This window comes from Pinus tabuliformis, chromosome 2_2 (genome assembly GCF_031772625.1).
Source record: "Pinus tabuliformis cultivar Carrire ecotype Pingquan chromosome 2_2, CPIR1, whole genome shotgun sequence".
NCBI lineage: Eukaryota > Viridiplantae > Streptophyta > Pinopsida > Pinales > Pinaceae > Pinus > Pinus tabuliformis.
The window spans coordinates 449,297,178-449,318,059 of NC_142300.1; positions in this window are offsets into that span (position 1 = coordinate 449,297,178).

Consider the following 20,882-nt stretch of genomic DNA (forward strand, 5'->3'; position numbering starts at 1 on the left):
ATAGTGAAGCGGGTTTTCAGGTATTTGTGTGGCACTAATGATTATGGTTTGTGCCACCAAGGAAGATCAGGATTGGATAGAATGTTGGATATTCATGGCTTTGTTGATGCAGACTGGGTTGGAGATATGGATCAGAGAATATCTACAAGTGGGTATGTGTTTAACCTATTTGTAGGTGCAGTCAGTTGGATGTGTAAGAAACAATCTGTAGTGGCACTATCAACTACAGAAGCAAAATACATGGCATCCACTCATGCAAGAAAGGAAGAAATTTGGTTGCAGAGATTGTGTTCAAGTATGGGGTTAGTACAAGGAGCTATAAGGATAGACTTTGATAGCCAAAGTGCAATTTTCTTGGCAAAGAACCCCACATATCATTCAAAGACAAAGCACATTGATGTTCAGTATCACTTTGTGAGGGATATGATAGAAGACAAAAAGGTGTTGCTGGTAAAGGTGGACACTTTGAAGAATACTGCAGATGCATTGACAAAATTTGTGAGCTATGAGAAGTTCTCTTGGTGTAGAGAGATAATGGGTGTTTCAGGGCTGGAAAAATGACTAAGATCTCTTGTGGCCCCCTGTGGAAAGAAAACAACAAGTGGGAGAATGTTGGGTTGTGTTATATTCTTTCCACAACTAGACCATGTAGTTAACCGGGGGATTAAAGGGGGGGCGGAGCTCCCCTTCGTTGCACCAATTGTGTAGCGGGGGGGTCATAGGGGATTTAGACCCTATGTTAGGATGGACGGACCCACCTATGGTTTTGCGCATGATTTTCGCACATGTTTTTTGGACGCGATGGTTTTCGGTCCATGGTATTAAATGTGATGGATTTTCGGTCCATGGTATTGGATTCTTCAGCATGTATAAATATGTATTATAAAATTGAAAGGAACATAATGAAAAATCAAGCTAGTAGTCCCGGTTTTGGGATCCAGGGAAAATCTTTGTGTATATGTGTTTTATGTGTTATGCTCTCACATTGTTTATTTTATGTGTTTTAGAATTCGTATGCAGGTGATTTATGTATGGGGTTAAAACCTACACAAATTAAACTGGACCTTCTTGTTTCCTTTTCTCTACAAAGAGGAATCGAAAGATGAAGAGTCACAAACTCTAGTTGTGAGAAGATCAGTTCAAGAAAAAGGGCAACCAGAAAGGTATAGTCCGTCTATTTTTTGTTATAATTTTTCTTTATATATTACGAATGATGATTAGATAACTTTCATGGAGGCAGTAGATTCAAAGGATAGAAAACTCTAGAAAGAGGCCATGGTTGATGAAATGGCATGTTTGGACAAAAATGAGGCTTGGGATCTGGTGGATTTTCTAGCTGGAAAGAAACCCATTGGAATCAAATGGGTTTTTAAGAAGAAGATGAATGAAAAGGGAAAGGTGGAGAAATAAAAAGCTCGGTTGGTAGAAAAAGGTTATTCCTAGGTGTTGGGAATTGATTTTGGTGATATTTTTTCTCCTATTGTGAAGGTAACTTCTATTAGATTACTTTTATCTGTTTCTACTACTTTTGATTTTGAGGTAGAACAGATGGATATGAAGACATAATTTCTTCAAGGGGATCTAGAAGAAGATATATATATATATATATATATATATATATATATATATATATATATATATATATATATATATATATATATATATATATATATAGATATATATATATATATGAAGCAACCTGAAGTCTTTGCGGTGAAGGGAAAGAAATAATTGGTATGTAGGTTAAAAAATTCTATGTATGGGTTAAAATAATCACTAACGACGTGATATAAAAAATTCGATACATTTATACGGGGACTTGGCTTCGCCATAAGCAAAGTGGATCACTATGTGTAATTTAAATTAATTGGTGACTGTGTTATTTATCTGGTCTTGTATGTGGATGATATGTTGTTGATTGGAAATGACAAAGAAATTATCCAGGATTTGAAGACCCAAATGTCCTCCAAATTTGACATGAAGGATATTGATGTTGCGAACTATATTTTGGCCATGGAAATTAAATGAGATCGAGCAAAGAGGAAGCTCTAGTTAAACCAGAGGAAGTATGTTGAAACAATACTACAGAGATTTAGTATGCAGGATAGTACACCGGTGAAGGTTCCTATTCCTGTAGGTGTAAATCTATCTGATGAACAGTGTCCCAAGACATAGGAAGAGGAAGAGGACATGTCCCATGTTCCATACACAAGTGCAGTGAGTAGCCTGAAGTATTTAATGGTTTGTACTAGACCAGACCTTTCACATTTAGTGGGAGCATTGAGCAAGTTTATGTCAAAAATCAGGAAAGGATCATTGGACAGTAGTGAAGTGGGTTTTTAAGTATTTGTGTGGCACTAGCGATTATGGTCTGTGCTACCAAGGAAGACCAAGATTGGATAGAATTTTGGAAATCTGTGGCTTTGTTGATGTAGACTGGGTTGGAGACCTGGATTAGAGAATATGTACAAGTGGGTATGTGTTTAACCTATTTGGAGGTGCAGTCAGTTGGATGCGAAAGAGACAGTCTTTTGTGGAAATTTCAACTACAAAGGCAAAATACATGTCATCCACTCATCCAAGCAAGGAAGCAGTTTGGTTGCAGAGATTATATTTAAGTATAGGGTTAGTACAACGAGCTATAAGGATAGATTGTGATAGCCAAAGTGCAACTTTCTTAGCAAAGAACCTTGCTTATCAGTCAAATACAAATCACATTAATGTTCAGTATCACTTTGTGAGGGATATGGTTGATGAAAAAAAGGTGTTTCTGGTAAAGGTGGACACTTTGAAGAATTTGTAGATGCATCGATGAAGTCTATGATCACTGATAATTTTGCTTTGGGTAGAGAAAAAATGGGTGTTGTAGGGCTAGACCAATGACTAATCTCTCTTGTGACCCCCTGTGTGGAAAGGAAAACAACAAGTAGGAGAATGTTGGGTGTGTGTTATATTCTTTCCACGACTAATCGCACACTTGAGGGCGTCAAAGGGAGGGAGAAAAGGCCCCTTGTTTGTTGCATCGGGTGAAATAGTGGGGTCACAAGGGGGGCACGGCCCCCCCGTTGAGGGGGTTCAAGGGGGCAGTAGCCCCCCTTTATAGGGTTTGGGGCAACACCTGAGGAAAAGGTTTCGGACCCTATATTAGGTGGGCGGACATACCTATGGTTTTTTGCATGAGTTTTGCACATGATTTTGAGCATGATGGTTTTCTTCCCATGGTATTTTTTAGATACAGTTAAGGGAATTACGAATATGTTCTAATCCATGGTTAATGGATTAGAGTTTATGAATGCTTCAGCATGTACATATATGTATTGTAACATTGAAAGGAATATAATGAAAAATCAATCTCTTACTCTCGGTTTTGGGACCCAGGGGAAAATCTCTATCTATTTGTTTTATATTCTCATCATTGTTTACTTTTTGTTTTTAGAATTCATGTGCAAGTAATTTCTATAGATGGTTAAAACCTACAGAAACCTAGATCTCTATAACATGGACTCGTTTTAAAAAAAAATTAATGTTAAAGTTTTTTTATAAGTTTAAAAAGGAGGAATGATAGAGTGACAAGAGGTGAAGCATTGGATAGTTTCCCATCAAAGGGAAGCACTATCAAATGGTGATCCAATCTATCAATTATTTCTTGACTATTAAAGTGTTGTGCACACCAACAAATATTGAGTGGTGAGTGGCAAGAAGTAGAGCATGGTCACAAATCTTGTTTGTAGGAACTAGGTAGGAAAGAATTAAGGGGCCTATCAACCATCAACAACTGGAACATAAAGGATGTAAAAAAGGTCCCATGATAAGTGAAGTGACAGGATAATTGTTGGCTTCAAGGGTCCTGACTCAGGTTCAAATTTAGTTGTGCCAACCAACAAAACCCTAAATTGTTGGCCCTTTCGGCAACAAACCACGTAGCGCAAGATGCAATCTCACCCGAAGCAGTATTGGGGATGAAAGAACCAGGTTTCTACATCCAGAGTTTAGTGATATTGGATTTTTTGGTTCCTAGGGCATATTCTAGTCTTCGCAAACCCAAACCCTTAAAATACAGATAACTGCAGTAACTTGCAAGAACAAAATCTAAACCTTCACGAAGGGCTGTAAACATTCATAACATCAAATAATTAAGATGATCTACTACTTTCGCACATCAATTAAACATGCATTCATATAAATTCAGATAACATATCGAAACTATAGAAACTGCATAAGTAAAGTTAAATGCATAAATACACAGGTATGGCTTCAAAACAGTCTTTTATTGATATAATATTTTTTGTTACAAACTCTTCTTCCCTGCGCACTCAGCTACAGGGCCCACGCACTCAGCCTATGGAATTACTAAGGTCTTCATGCACTCAGCTGCAGGAGCCTTCCCCTTCGCCTAAGTACATGAAACAGACTTTCTTGCCTTAGCTTACTTGTCCATACAATGATCTTTTATTCAAGTTACTTTCTAGACTCACTATGACTCCTTTATATATATTTCTCTTTTATAATACCATGGTCTGCGAACCATGGGTTGGTCACAAAAATCCCTATCATCTAACAAACTAAGGGGCTAATGCCCCTTTTAACTCCTCTGACCTTCGCGCTTTGCTCCCTCAAAACGTAGAGACTTGACAACTATACAAAAATTAATTAGAAACTTTGACCCCAGGTAACCCTGTCTCAATAGGCCCCCAACACACTTTTGTGACTCGTCCTTGAGTCACTCTATTGGCACCTCGATCTTTTCCTATAGTTTGTGAAACTCCAGCTTCAAAAACTAAAGGTCTGTTGTTCCTAGTGTAGAAGCTTGTTATACTTCCTCGACCAACTTTTCATTGGTTGGACCTTCAACTACAAGGCCCATGATCCTTTGAGTTTGTTGCATCCCTTTGAGCTTACTCTGTACTAACAAAGTCAACTGCCTGGTCCCATCCATCCATGGTTGTGTCTGTGAAGTTATAATTGCTTCCTTGTGGCACAGCTCATCAATTTCATTCTAGATGAGCATCCCTTCTTGCAACCGAGTGAACCTTTGTACTAGTGCCAAGGTTCGTGTAGTTGATTGGATTTCATCAAACTACCTTTGCTTTCCTATGATGTCTACTCCAATATTTTTTAGAGTGGGATCCTCCTGCACCAAGGTCCATAGCTCCATGTCTTGCCCAAATAGCTCAGTGAAACCCTTGACTGCTTCTTCCAAGGTGGCCATGCCTTCTTTGATAGTAGCTTTGTGCTACTCTCTAACTTCTGGGGGAGTCGTTGGCTACAACTTTAATGTTAGCTCTGATATCTGCAACTACAGCTCGAACCAGACTCATCCAATTTCAACCTTGGAATCCTTTACTGTAGTGGCCATATTTTGGATCTTCTCCACAGAGGTCACTTCTATTGGAATCTTGAGCTCTCGCAACTCACTGCAGGCTTGTGCAATGGATGCTTCCAACTATTGGCTCCGCGCTATGATTTCCTCTTTTTCTTTAAGCACCTGCACCTTCTCCTCAAAAATTTGCTATTTGTTTGTCTTAACTTCACTGATAACCAACACTGAATGCTACTCCCAAATGCACAATTCATTGGACACCCCTTGGTGTAGTTCATGCAGGGTCTGGATGGGGAGTGTCACGAGATTTATGCCCAGGTTTTTCATCTACATCAGTTGGTCCCTTTCTTCTTATGTTTCGGTGTGTAGGGATCCTTCTGGCAGCTGAATGGCACCAAGATCCAAAGTCATGTCTTTATCCAGAACGAACCCTCTCACTTGACTCAAGCTCGCTTGCTTCCTGCTCGCCTATCCCACACTCGCTTGTAACATACTTGTTTGGATTTGTAACTCACCCAGATCCCGTTGAACCTTTCCCAGCACCTGCTGGTACTGTTCCTCAAAGTGACCCAAAAGTTTTATTGCCATGTCGTGGACCACATCTCCTATCTCATTTAAGTCCCCTTCAATGAGGACCAGAGGGGTCGCGCCTGCTAATCGGTCAGACTTTTGTTTCTTGTGCGTTGTAGTTGAGGTCTGCTTCTTCCTTTTCTTGACCACAAAGGGGCATTCTAACTCTGCACCCCCTTCCTCTTCTTCCTTTGTTCCTTCCTTCTCTAATGTTTTCTATGCATCTGACTCCTCAAGGTCGATGGTCGTCAGCGACGTCATGGTATATTGTGATGCTTTTTGTTTGGCTATCACTTCTTTCTCTCATGCAACAACTTCCTTCTTCTGTGCAGCTTTTTCCCAAGCTAAAGTTGTGTATGCTTATTTTTTATTCTCTGTTGTCATCATTTTCATAGTTGAACCCTCAACAACCTTACTCGTACTTGCGTTGAGATTTAAAGGGGTGAGCCAGTCACTTGGCCACTTGCTATCGACCCCTGTTATATCCTCCTCGGCCATCAACTAAGGCAACTTGTTCCATGTCCTCATGGGATCCCTCCTCGTGTGAATATACAGATTGTGGAAATTTGCTTTGAAGTCAGCTATGGTTTCATACTACACGTACAATGTGGGTGATAACCTTAGCCTCTGGTTGATCACCGTCCTTTGTTACATCTCAAAAAGGACCCAAAAGATCTTTGCCTCTGTGATGCACATTGGGTCGCTGGTAGCCCAGAGCGAAGCAAACTTCACTGCCTCCAGAAGGTCCAATTCAAGTGGAGGAAACTAACTCTCCTTAGGGATCCTCCAAGCCACCAATGTTATCAGTAACAAAAATTAGGCATAATGGAATGCCTTTCCCTAATCCTGGGCCTCTCTGCAATTCTCCAGAAACTCCTTACATAAATACTGAGTCCAGTTATACTGGACTCCTTTGGCGCATTGTGCAGCCAAAGAGATAATCGGTGTTCATACATCATCTGCATGAAACTTATGCATTATCTTCCCTGCTAATATCTGCACGATAAACTGCACCGCGGGATCTAAGATAGAGTGGATGGAGTATCTACGCAACTTCTTTATTAGGACAAACTCGCTCTTCATTTGGTCTATGAGCTTCTTTTCCTACTTTTTTCCTCCAAATGCCTCATTAGGAACCACTCCTTGACATGGAAGTAATGTAATCCAGTGGATTAACATGTTTATGATCAGGATGGGTTCTCCCATCCAAAGACACCCATCATGCACTAGTGTGAGTAATTGGCACACACATATAGTGTTTATGTTGGTTCGACTCAAGCATGACACCCAAAGCATGTTTAGGAGCCCTGCGACCCCAACACCATCTACCCATTTCATTAGCTCCATCCGCGTGACCTCTGACTCTTCATAATATATCTTGGAGAGGTATTTTCTCAGAGCCAACTGAGGGAATTTCTCATGGTCCCCTAAGTCCCAATCCTCCATCTTGAGTGTCAGTATGTAGGCCAATAATTCACGTCAAACACCACCTTCTCCATCAATAGTGGCGTGGGCACCATGAACATCGCGTTGTCTGGATCCTTTGGTACTTTATTCGTGGCCTTTCGTGGTGGAATATACTTCGACAGCCAAGCCATCGACTTACCCTCCTCAACATCAATTTCCTCTACACCTTTGCATAGTTTTTCTTCATCTAAATACATTGGCTTTGTTGGTTGTTGGGCTCGATCCATATTCCCCTTTTGGTGGATTTCCATGGGTTTTTCCACAGTGACTGCCTCACCAAGACCTACCGAGGCTTCTTCTCCTTCTTATTTGCTACCTTGGATGCAGAAGGCTTAGATCTAGGAGACCTAGGCGCCATTGCTAGAAATCCTGTAGGGAAAGATGGTGTTGCCTATGCCTCAGGGGGAGTTGTAGCCATTTTTTCCAGAAAACTCTTATGAAAGTATTTAGGCACATTTTCCAACCCTAATCGTGAAAACAGTTCCTCCCAATCTAGCTCAGACATATAGTTCTGCTCTTGGCACAAAGCACGGTGAAAAATATTAAGGCAGACTCTCGGGAAGAAAAGTGTTCGAATGCGAAGTGGCATGCCATATTTATAGATGAATTTGAATTCAAATCCAACGGTTCCCTCCAATTTCAAATCATTAATGCATCTTTGGTAGTATATTTCCAAAGATATGCTCCATAAATGCATCTTCGCCACTCCTTTCAACAAAAATTTCACCATCCAATAATCTCCAGTGCTTCCAAAGGTCATTTTTTAGCTACGTCGCGTGGCACCCAACCTTGTGACACAACTCCTTCGATGGAGCACCCCTCAGTGCCTTACTCCAATCCATCGCACAACCCCCTTACTTTGGCTTTCCAATTTTTTGGAAGTGTAGTTTATAGTTTTGTACTTCCTTGTAGTGTCCTGGAGTGCTAAGACTATCCCACAATCATATAGTCATTGTGTAGGGGCGAGATCACCCCTATACAACTTCAATTGACTACCATTGACTTTTCCTAGGAATAAGTCCCCATTCAGCTTCATGAGCTAAACTGCATGACCAACTGTAATTTCCTTAACAACATAAGGTCCTAACTAATGCATTTGAAATTTCCCGAGGAATTTTGTAAATTTACTGTCATAAAGAAACACTAAATCATCAATATTGAAGGTGCGTTGCTTTATATGGTGATCATTCCATGCCTTTTCACATCCTTCTACACTTGTTGATGAAATCATGTTAAGAAGTGATCCTCTTCCAGTTCTACCAATTGTGCGAGTTGCTCCTACGTAGTATCGTGATCAGCCATGTCTGCCAATGCTGCAATCCGAAAATTGGGCACAATATATTCCATGGGCATTATGCCCTCCTTCCCATATACCAATCTAAACGAGGTTTGGCCTGTCAACTTCTTACTAGTAGTCTTGTACGCCCAAAGCACTGCCGGTATGTGCACATCACAATCATTTCGCTTCTCGTTGGAGATATTTGTCCAAGCACTCTCTAGAATTTTATTGAAGGCTTCTACTGTGCCATTGGCTTGAGGTGATAAGGCTTACTCTTCCAATGATATACTTGGAATTCCTCAAGCATCACAACAATTGTTTCATTTATGAAGTGCGAGCCCCTATCACTCATTAAAATTTTAAGGCATCTAAACCAAGAGAAAATAAACTTGAAGATAAACTTCGTGACTGTATTTGCGCTATAGTATTTGACAGGTTGTGATTCTGCCCACCTGGTCAAGTATTTATCCATTGTAATAATATATCTAGCCCCCACCTTTTTCCCTGGTGGTTGAATTGGACCCACAAAATTTATCCCCACTTATCGAACACCTATAACGTCACTTGCGGATTTAGTGGAAATTCATCCCTTTGTGATGGTCTCCCCGCCCTTTGACAAACATTGCACGCCCTGTAATAGGTCTTAGAGTTCTTATGCCCCATAGGCCACCAAACTCCTACGTGCAGGATCTTCTATGTAGTATCTCTCCCTGTGTAATGTCCTCCCGCTACTCCTCAATGTGCTTCTGCAAGAATGATTGGTCATTCATACTCTAGGACATATATGTGCAATATCTCATTAGAGCCCATTTTGTATAAGTGTCCAGTGATCACACAAAATCCAACTGCCCATACCACAAGTTCTTTCTTCTGCTGCATTGAATGTCCTTATGGGTTTGTACCTGTAGACAAAAATTGAATTATATCTGTGAAGTGATTGTCTGCAACATGAACAATGAAGAGTTGTGAATCAGGCAACCCGTCTTCCAAACTTGTAGGCTCATCACCTGTATCAATCCGTGAGAGGTGATTAGGACCAAAATTCAGCATCCTGGCTTTACAATTACCTCAAAATCGTATTCCTGGAATATAAGCAACCACCTGCAAATCCGCCCCCCCAACACAGGCTTGTTGACCAGTTCTTTTAGAGCAGAATGGTTTGTATACATCTGGAAGTGTGCTTCCAATAGATAGTGCCGAAATTTCTACAACACATACACCATAGCTAGCCCTTCATGCTCTGTGGTCCAGTAATTCTTTTCCATCTTCAACAACTTTCTACTCGCAAATGCTATAGGGTGGTCAATGTCTATGTCACCTGGTTGGGTCAACACCGCACCTACGCAATACAATATGCATCTACATGAACATGAAACTCCTTTTTCGAATCAGGGAAAACCAAAATGGGCACGGTGACCATTTCCTCCTTCAAAACATCCAGAATTTTCTGGAAATCCTCATCCCAGGAGAATTTTCCATCCTTTTTCAACAGTCTTTCCATTGATGCAGTTATTTGCGCATATGCCTTGATGAACTTTCTATAATATCTAGTATGGCCGAATGTTGCGTGCAACTTCTTAACATTCTTCATGGCCTCCAAATTAAAAATGATTGTTATCTTCGCAGTGTCTACTATCAATCCCTACATGCAAACCACATGACCCAAAAGTATTCCATAAGATACGTAGAATATGCACTTTTTTAGGTTAAGGGATATCTGATGTCTTCGATAGTTATCCAACATGAGGTGCAAACTAGCAACATGGCACTTTACCAATCCAAACATTGTCCAGTAATTAAAGTAGACCTCCAAAAATTTGTGGATAAATTCCTTGAAGGTTACAATTACCACTCGTGAAAAGATTGAAAGCACATTCTTCAACCAAAAATTCATTACAGTATATTGAAAACAACCCCACTCAGTCGCAAAGGTGGTCTTACTTCGATCCTCTGATGCGATCTTGATCTAGTGGTACCTCGAGAACCCATCCATGAACGAGTAGGCTTCTTGCCCTCCAACATTCTCTAGTACCTCGTCTGTAAACGATGTAGAGAATGGATCATGGACACATCCGTCATTCAACTTCATCAAGTTTATGCATATCCAGATTTCATCCTGCTGCTTCTTTTCTTGAACTAACATGGGACTCACCCTATCTGGTTCCTCCGTAGGTTCAATGATCCTAGCTTCCAACATCTTATCCAACTCCTTGCGCACTTTTTCCTTATACTTGGGATTTAATCGGTAGGTGTGCTACTTTATGGGCTTCACATCTGGCTTCAAACTGATCTTCATGATGCCCAAATCCCCTACTATCCCTTTTAGATTAGAGACATTGGCGGGAAACAAGTCTTGATACTCATGCAGCAACTTTGGAACCTTATCAATTGTATCTTCATCCCAATAGTCACCTATATTCGCAAACTTCGGCTGAGCTTCTGACCCAATATTCACTTGCTTATTTTCTAAAGGCTCTGATATATCAGGGATATCTTCCTTAGGCCCCTCAACTTCGCATTGTCCTTTAGACTCAAGAATATTTATGTTTTTGGGATCTTCTTCGCCCTCCTCTCTAGTCACATTATAGCATTCAAGCACATGGCACATCTACGTATTCCAATCTGGCTGTACCCACTCAATTGGCTCTTCAAGCAGTTTGAATATCGCAACTTTGATTTCTTTCAGTGCCTCATCTATCCATTCAAAAGCTAAAAGTTAACATAAATCTCTCCTTCAGGATATCCTATTCTGCGGTCCCGTGTCACAGCTCAGTTTCCAAATACTAGTTCATTGGGATGGTGTCCAAAGTATGACAAAAGATGTGAACCCACTCCTGCTATGGTTCTTCTCCATCATGAAAAATTCTCGTGTGGATCATCCTTCCCTGTATATTTCTCCACCATGTGGGTATTAGCGTACCCAAACCTCAACTTCATCATTCTCTAGTACTCCTTCCAATCGGCGAAGATTTCCTTGTGCGTACCCCACCAACAAGCAGACATAGCTTGCAATGCAATATCTAGAGCTTGGAACCAATGTTCTTATGATACATCCCTTTCAAAATTATCCAAAATCAAATTAACATCTTCTAAACCACTATAATAAGGTAAATTTCATACCTAAGTAGATATGCATCGGAGCGACTTTGTAAGCCTATTACAGCGTAGCGATGATACTTCATGTAATCAGTTCTGCCAATGCTCAAGCTCCTCATCAGAATTTGAAGTGGAGGAACTATCCCTATCCCACACGACTCATCCATCCGCGGTGGGGTTGATCCATTCCTCATCATGTGTAGTGATCTTATAGATCTGATCAATATCATTATCTTCTTCATAATCATGGACCGGTTCAGTATATCATGCACCTTCAGTCGGATCCAATGGAACATTAACCCTGAGATCCTTACTTTCGAATGTAATTCTATAATTTTTGAGATTTATGACCACGTCCATGTCAAAGGCCCAATTGATTCCAAGTAGCACGGGACAGGGGTTGTTATAGTCGACTATCTTGATCACTTCAAAATCAATTAGAGTGCTTTCTCCTTCAATATATACCATTACCCTGCCCCATAGGAATGATATTTTGTTGGTTCACCATGTGTAGCTAGATATGAGACCACTACAGCACAAGTCTCCCCATTCTTTCCCAAGTTTTCTTCAGAAAAATGTTTGAATTAGATCGCAGATCAAGAATTACCTGATCCATTTCGTACTCTCCAATCTACGCAGTCAATCTCATCTCATGACCATTTCGCTTTGTGTTTTTTCCCACTTTATGTACTACGCTCTATTCCAGTAGAGGTTTATTTTTACCATTACAGTTATCTATTAGATCTTGTATCCCTTCTACCACCTTCCTATCCCTTCGAAGCTTCATTCAAGTCTTCAAAAAATTTGTCGATAACGAAGGGTCTATGTCCTGCGCAACATCATTCCCTCCGAACTTCTCCTGGCATCCTAATGTAGAAGTTTATGAGAAGATCTTTTTATCTTCCATAAAGGTTTCCTTCGCTTTTCTTAAATCAAACCAAACTTCCTTTTCTGTAGCCTTACTTACCCATCCATCAGCTTCTAACTGCTTCCCTTTATCTTCTCCAGTAGCTATATTGCTTCGCATCACAATATTGATATTAGGATCATCTTCGCAAGGCTCTTCTCTCATCATTTGGATATTTTGCATCGGTGGTTGGATCTGAGCCTTCTTTTCTTTCATCTTCGCTATAAGATTTGGGAAATATTTTATGACATGGTCAAACTGCCTACAATACTAATAGGAGGGGTGTGTCATATTCTGACAGTCATGTGCAAAATGACCTGCCTCCCCATAGTTGTAACAAATAATCTGTCCATGAACCCTTCCGGCTCCTCCTCCTCAGCATCTTCTTCATCCTTGGAATCCTCTGTGAACTGTGCCCATGCCTTGATCTTGAGGCTGATTTTATGCCTACATTCTATATGTAGGGGTCCTTTCCATCATTAGTTCATAACTTCGGCAGTTGCGCTCATCATGACCTACTGATTTGCAGAAATTGTAGAAAAGTTGTTATGGGGTCTATACAAACTTTTGCAGAAGATGACAGTTATTCGTCGTGTGCTTCCCGAAAATTTAAAAAATAGCGCACCATAATGCTACTCCTGTACTCATCCCAACGGTGTTTTCTGGCTTTAGGGGGACAGGGTTCCCCCCTATAAGATAATTATAATAGACTGGGCAGTGGTCCTTATCATGACCATGGCCTTTGCATTTAAGACACCAAACCTTTGTGTGCACCTCTGGCTAGACTTCTTTTCCCTTCTTGAGGCTCTGTAAATCCATATGTAGGCTGGCCAATTATGACTGAATCTGTTGTACCCCCAGATTTCTATCCTGCACAGGTGAAGCCTCCAATCTCATGGCAATCTCCAAAGCTTCAGCTTGCGTTCCTATTTTCTGTTACGACATTGACAATCGTAGATGAGGCAATAGCAAAGAAATGTACCAGTCTTTGTGTTGATGGTGTGTGATACCCATGTTAGCCTTCTGAATCAGACACTTAAGTCTTTGATCAAAGTCCCATGCAGACTCATTTACCCTTTGCTCGATCTCTTTAAACTCTGTCACTAATTGGGCTTGCAATTTAGGTTTCTTAAACTCATTGTTCAATGCTTGTTGTGTTTCCAGGATAGTCGCATTGGGTTTACCCAAACAAAACTTGATATACCAACTGAGCACTCTATCTTGTAGCATTGTAAGCAGTGACGATTTCTTCATGTAGTCATTTGTAATCTATTGTGCCTTCCATACAACATCTGCTACAAACCAAAATTTCTCAGGGTCTTCAATCCTCAAACCCTTAAACATAGGCATCTTCATCGCGTTCGCCATGTTGAATGATGGAGGTGGAGTTGGAGCCGGTGGTGTAGGTGTGTGAGGTGGAGGTGAGGGTGGAGGTGGAGTGGATGGATGTGGTATCCCTATGATACCCTGGTTCACAGTCTACATCGCACCTCACAATGTCTTCATAATATTTCTTTCATCATCACTATCAGACGATCCCAAGTTCCAACAATGAACTATATTTGACACCGAAATCCGGGTTCCTTCTGAACCCTCTTCCACTTCGTGTAGTCCCAAACATCAATTTAAAGGCATAAACCACTTTTCACACAATAACATTTTAATCCATGTCTTCAAAGATTGTAGGTACTTACCTTTTGGCCCCTTGAAAAACTTGTGCTCTTCTTCTCTATAACTAGTGGACGTATCGATCGCGAACTCAGTAATGAATCCTCCCATAATACTATCGATCCAATAGATGACAACTTGCACAATTTTTTTTTTTTTTTTTTTTTTTTTTTTTCCGAAGCCTCCAAGCACTTCACCAGCTCCAGGTCCACACAATAGGGTCATCAAGCTTCCACGTACCCTGACTATCTGCCAATTTAGACAACCACTCGTGTAATTCACACGGAAAAGAGGAGAATAATATCTCATGTTCGTCTATGAATAGATATCTATTCAATGATTCTTCCTTTGACAGGCGTGAATTCCTGTTTTCCTGGTCTGCAAACACATGGAGTTTTCGATCTATCCACTTTTCGATCTCTTTCTTAGTAGGGAATCACTTATCACACATCGCTCAAATAGATCTCAGTGCTAGCAACAAAACCATTTGTAGGCTTGAAGGGTCCTGACCCAAGTTCAAAGTGAGTTGTGCCAACCAACAAAACCCTAAATTATTGGCCCTTTCAGCAACTACTCGCATCGTGAAGGCTGCAATCTCACCTAAAGAAATATTGGGGAATTATAAAACCAGGTTTCTGCATCTAGAGGTCAGTGTGACGAGCTTATGTGATTCTTAGGGATTATTCTGGTCTTCGCAAACCCTAACACTTAAAATACAGATAATTGCAGTAACTTGCATGAACAAAATATAAACCTTCACGAAGGGCTTTAAACATTCATAACATCAATTAATTAAGCTGATATACTACTTTCACGCATCAATTAAACATTCATTCATATAAATTCAGATAACAAAGCGAAAATATAGAAACTGCATAAGTAAAGATAAATGAGCAGATACACAAGTATGGCTTCAAAAAAATCTTTTATTGATATAATCTTTTCTATTACAGACTCTTCTTCCTTGCCCACTTAGCTACAGGGGCTGGTGCACTCAGTCTGTGGACTTACCAAGGTCTCCATGCACTCAGCTGCAAGAGCCTTCCCGTTTAACTAAGTACAGGAAACAAACTTTCTTGCCTTAGCTTACTTTCCCATACAATGATCTTCTATTCAAGTTAATTTCTAGACTCGTTATGAATCCTTTATATATCTTTCTCTTTTCTAATACCATGGTCTGCGGACCATGGTCGAGTCACAAAAATCACTATCATCTAACAAACTAAGGGGCTAATTCCCCTTTTGACTCCTTTGACCTTCATGCTCTGCTCCCTCAAGACGCAAAGACTTTACAGGTATACAAAAATTAATGAGAAACTTTGACCCTAGGGGACCCTGTCCTAAAAATAATAGAGAAGTAGCCCTTGGTCATGTCTCATGATCCTATGGAATAAAGAATAAATTTTTAGGTGTTGAAGTGTATAATACAGGTTGTAAAGAATTCAAATTTTATTAAATATAATCACATCATATGGTTTCATATAGTTTAATTTAAACCCCAAAGAGCCAAGGAATCAAGTTATGTTTGGGTCATGTTTTAGAGTTAGGCGAGCTGGACTCCTTTTGACTCCAAGCTTGACTTTTCTTACTTTTGGGTGGAAATGCCACACACATAACTAAATTATTTCCATGAAATCAAATTCTTTAGGGACACATGCAACATTTTCTAGTTACATGGTCCAAATTCTATTATTTCTCTCCTTTTCAAGTGATAAGTTCAAATACCACTAATATGTAGTCAATGAATGAAATGTTTTGTCTATGCAAGCAAGTGAATTAAACATGTAACTACAAATGGGGTATGTCTTCTTTCTTGTAGCCATTTGTCTGATGTACATAAGGAAATATGTCTTGATCAATAAATCCCTTTAGTGAGTCATAGTTTTTAATTCCTCATTTTAGTGGAATTACTAATAAGCAACTTATCTTGTGCCATTTTCTTGGTTGAGGAAAAATAATAAATAGAAGCTACTTAGCCATGATCATACTTTATGAGGAGTGATATGAAGCATATATCAAAGTACGATTTCCATCACGTCACATTTACTTGGATTGAAATTCCATTTATTGATTATTTAAGTGACCTCAAAACTAGTTAAAATGGGGGTAGGAGAGTAAATGTGGTGGAGTGATTCCTTAACATCTAATATTAGCAATTAATGTTAAGTAATAACAAGGGGAATAGACGAATGGATTTTTCAAAGTCTCGTGCCATGTAGAATATGAGTCTATGTAGAGGTATGCTATGTTGATGTGGGTGTGGGATAGGACAAATGTAGAGAGAAAGTGTGTGGAACAAGGTATGCACAGAGGTGGAGTGTTAAACACAATAATGGCAGGGACATAATATGAAGGATAAGCATTAAATGTGTCTATTATTCACATGATATACATTTATAATACATTCGGTTGACCCTTGGTTTCCATGTACCAAGTGGTTTCTTAGACTCCCTTTGACTGTTTACATTCCACACCAACCCTTAGAGGATTAGGTGTCCAACATTCCCCCCCCTTAATCCAAAGGGGTATGTATGAGTACAAGAAGATAGATGTAATACAAAATGTGCAAAAATGTATGGCATTACTAGGCTGAATGTGCTCTCTAAAATGTTGGCATAAGGGGGTGGTTTAAGGATGACCCCCAACACGGAATGCTTAGTGAGTTCCCAGAATTCTTCCAAACCTGGAAAGAAGTTGAAGTCTTTTGTTAGAGGAAGTGCCCCTAATGCTTTTAAGAGGGAGACCTTCAACCTATAAAAGGGATGTATGAAACCTGTAGTGGTCTAAGGGTGACCACCAACTCTAGAATGCTTAATGCAATTCATGTAACTCTTCCAAAACTGGCAAGAAGCTAAAGTATTCTTCTAGAGGAAGTGTCTCCAATTCTTTGAAGAGGGATAAGCTCAATCTGAAAAGGGAGGTCTCACCCGAATAGATGGTTTAAGGCTGACCACCAACCAATGGCATGCTCAGGGGAATCTATGTCTTTGGCTACAACTTTGAATCTGGTATGGTAGGCTGTGGCTCGGGGTGACTTGATGTGGCTTTGAAACTTGTAGATGGCCATCATTTCCCCCCATGTGAAATACAAGGTGAGAAGATTGCAACAACTCAATTGCAAGAATTTTCAATATTCGAGAACAAATCCTGTTGTATGAGCGAAATATCTTCTTGGTTGTTGAAGCCCACTGCTAAGAAGCGATCCATCCAAGATGAATCTTTGTTCTCAGAGAAGGCTTGTTTTTGAAGCATCTGTTTGAATAATGAGTGGTTTTATGACAGTTCTCACATGGATTTAGATCAAAAAAATGACATTTCATATTACAAACTCTATCACAATGTTGGAATTTAACAATCTGTTGTGGTTGTTGTGGAAGAGGACCCGCATCTGGAACAACTAAAGGTGAACTATCATGAATAAATCTAGTGCTATGGAACTGTACGGGATTTCAGTAATCTAGAATATGAAAGGACAACTCCTTGTCATATCCAAGATCGGCTTTGTTCTTGTTATCGACAAGCTCTTCCCAAGTTCTGATAATTGGATTGGAAATTGCAGGCTGAATTTCTGCTTCTACATGCAATTATGCTGCTTCATTGGGCATTGAACCTAAATCAACTTCATATTCTTGTTGCTGATGGGATTCTATCATAATCTCTAATAAAGGGTTGTTCTGAATGGAAACCAATTCATAGTGACAAATCTTATGTTTTAATTCATCTCGTTGGAACTGAGATTCTAGCTGCAAAAATTCAATCTTGACCTGTGAATTTTCTAGACATAATTTGATATCAAAAAGTGTGTACTTGTTGATTTTTAATGTATCATGATCAATTGAGTGTATCCGAGTTTTTAGGAACTCTAATACCTCAGTAATTTTGGAAATTTTCTTAAAACTTCAAGCTTATGAAATAAGGGGTGTCAACTTCTCAATGGTGCATATATTGAACACAATTCATTGCATGTGATAGTGCCAATGTTGGCCAACAAACTAGTTCAGACTAGTGAAACATAACCTTCCTCTAATTCTTTCAAAGTTACCTTCTAACACTGAAGTGCACATTCCTCTTGTAAATGCCTTCATATCTCTTCTTAACAACTAGTGTCTAGCATATCAATTATATTGGCATATAAAAAATGGCAGTAATATAAACAGTGCATAGGAAAAAAAGTAGCACACATACAAAAATCAACATGTGTATATCATGCATTCTCACATATTAGATTGCAAAATCCTATGAAAATTTGAGGGTTGCATTGTGTTTTCTCTGCTCACAACATTTCCACTCAACTATTAATTTAGTAAAAGGGAAAACCACATAGATTTTAGCACAAACAATGAATTATATTTGTATCTAGCTTCCCACAATGAAAAAACCAAGCTCGAGTTAAAGGTTTGACAACGTCCCACTAATTTGAGCCCTCGTAGAGAGAGAGAAATGTGTTGTCAGTTTTCTTGGTTGTCCAAAGAAGATAATATCACCATACACATTATCAATTGTAGCAAGGTGTAAATTCAAAGCCAAGGAAAATAACCAACGATTTTAACGCTCACTATATATCATATAGCCAAATTTGAAACTGAAGACTGTGCAAGTGTTGAGTTTTAGATGATGGTAGCGCAATCAAATGAACCGCTTGAATGAGATCCCACAAATATGTCACTATATATGAATTTTGGAGAGGATCCAATTGTTGTCACTTGGCTTGGAAGACGTTTTCGATTGTGACATCTTCGACAAGGATTTTTTTTCGTTTTTTCTTTTTTTTTCATTCGACCCAGGCTCTTAAATCACCACAGGAAAAACTCGATGAGCCATGTGCATGTTGAGATTTTCTGTTTGTAGCAAAATAGGAAAAATCTCAGCTGATGAAAACAATAGAATTCAGGTCCTAGATTAACTCCAGGTTGTTGGGAGGGAGTTAATGCCTCCTATATTTGATGTGAGGGAATTAATGAGGCTGTTAGATTCTTTATGCTATATAACAGGCAACCATTCGGATGGTTTGCTGAGAGGGTGAGAGTTTTATGAGGTTTTCATTATGTAATCTCCAATTTGATTAATAAATTCCTGATGCCTATGTTTGGTGGACATAGCCTAGATTGGTTGGGTGAACCACGTTAAATATTGTCTCTTATGTGCTTGATTGTTCTGCTGTGTTAAGTTTATTTAAGTTTCCTGTGCACCTGTACCAACCATTGGTATCAAACCGTGTTGGAGGAGCTGCACAGTTTGGAGGTAGAGCGCAGGTGTTGTTGGAGCGCTGAGCCTGCGTGTGAATGCGTGGAGCGTTTTTTTCCGAAATTGGTATGCATACTGGAGGGTGGACTGTGTAGTGGTTTGTTGTTGGATTCCATAAGATGAATATGGTCCTGGCGATATGCAGTGAGCAGTGAGGATATTGGTATAATGGGCAGAGTATATGAGCGTGCCACCACATGAACGTATATGAGCATACCTGTTTTGTGGCTTGCATTGAACAGTGCTGCCTGAAAGGCGTAGACAGCCTCCGTGCGCGCTGATATACCTGGTGCGTTTACTGTGGGTACGCTGAGTAAAGGTATGTTAATTATTGCGTGGAGCCTGATTTTTTAAATTACTGGTGCGCTGTTAATTATTGTTGGAACCTGAATTTTTTAAAAACGCTGAGACCATTTTTTAAAACGCTGAATGTGAATTGCATCATTTGTATTATCGCTGGTGGAGCCTGAATTTTAAAACGCTGAGACCTTCAATAAATGTGAATTGCATTATTTGTATTTCGCATTGTCCGGGGATAAGCTGTGAGGAGGTAGTGACACAGCAGTGAGACAGCAGGTTTACAAATAAGTGCGCAGGTTTATATGTATGTGTTTTTTTTTTTTTTTTGGGGCGGAATTTGCACAAGTAAAAGGAAATTTTTTTTTTAAAAGGCATCTAAGTGCGCATGCATATTGCAGATTTTTTGAGCCAGAAGCAGGGAATTGTTTGTTTTGGCGGTGGTCTTTGGTCTTTTGTATTGTAATTCACAGCAAATTTTTTTTTTTTGTTGTTGTGTAAAAACAAAGGCATAGGCAGAAATTTTTTGTGTGAAGTGCAATCGGCAAATATGTTTTTTTAAAGGCATAGGCAATTTGTTTTTTAATTGCTGGTATTTAAACGTTGGTTCTAGAGATTATTGTGTTTTTTGATACAAATGGCGAAAACTCAAAGTGCCCGGTTTGAAATTGAGAAATTTAATGGCAAGAATAATTTTGAGATCTGGAAGGTAAAGATGCACGATCTGCTGGTTCAACAAGGTGTGGCGAAAACACTGTTGGGGAAAAACAAAAGGCCTCCTTCCATGACGGAGGATGAATGGGATGAGATGGACGATAGAGCTCTGAGCGCAATTCGGTTATGTCTAGCGGACGATGTTCTGTTCAACATTGTGTCAGAGAAAACCGCCGCAGGCTTGTGGTCGAAGCTTGAGAAGCTCTATATGACGAAATCTTTGACAAATCGGATTCTCTTGAAACGGCAGCCTTACGGTTTGCGGATGAAAGAAGGTACCTCGATTGCTGATCACCTAAATGTTTTTAATACCTTACTGG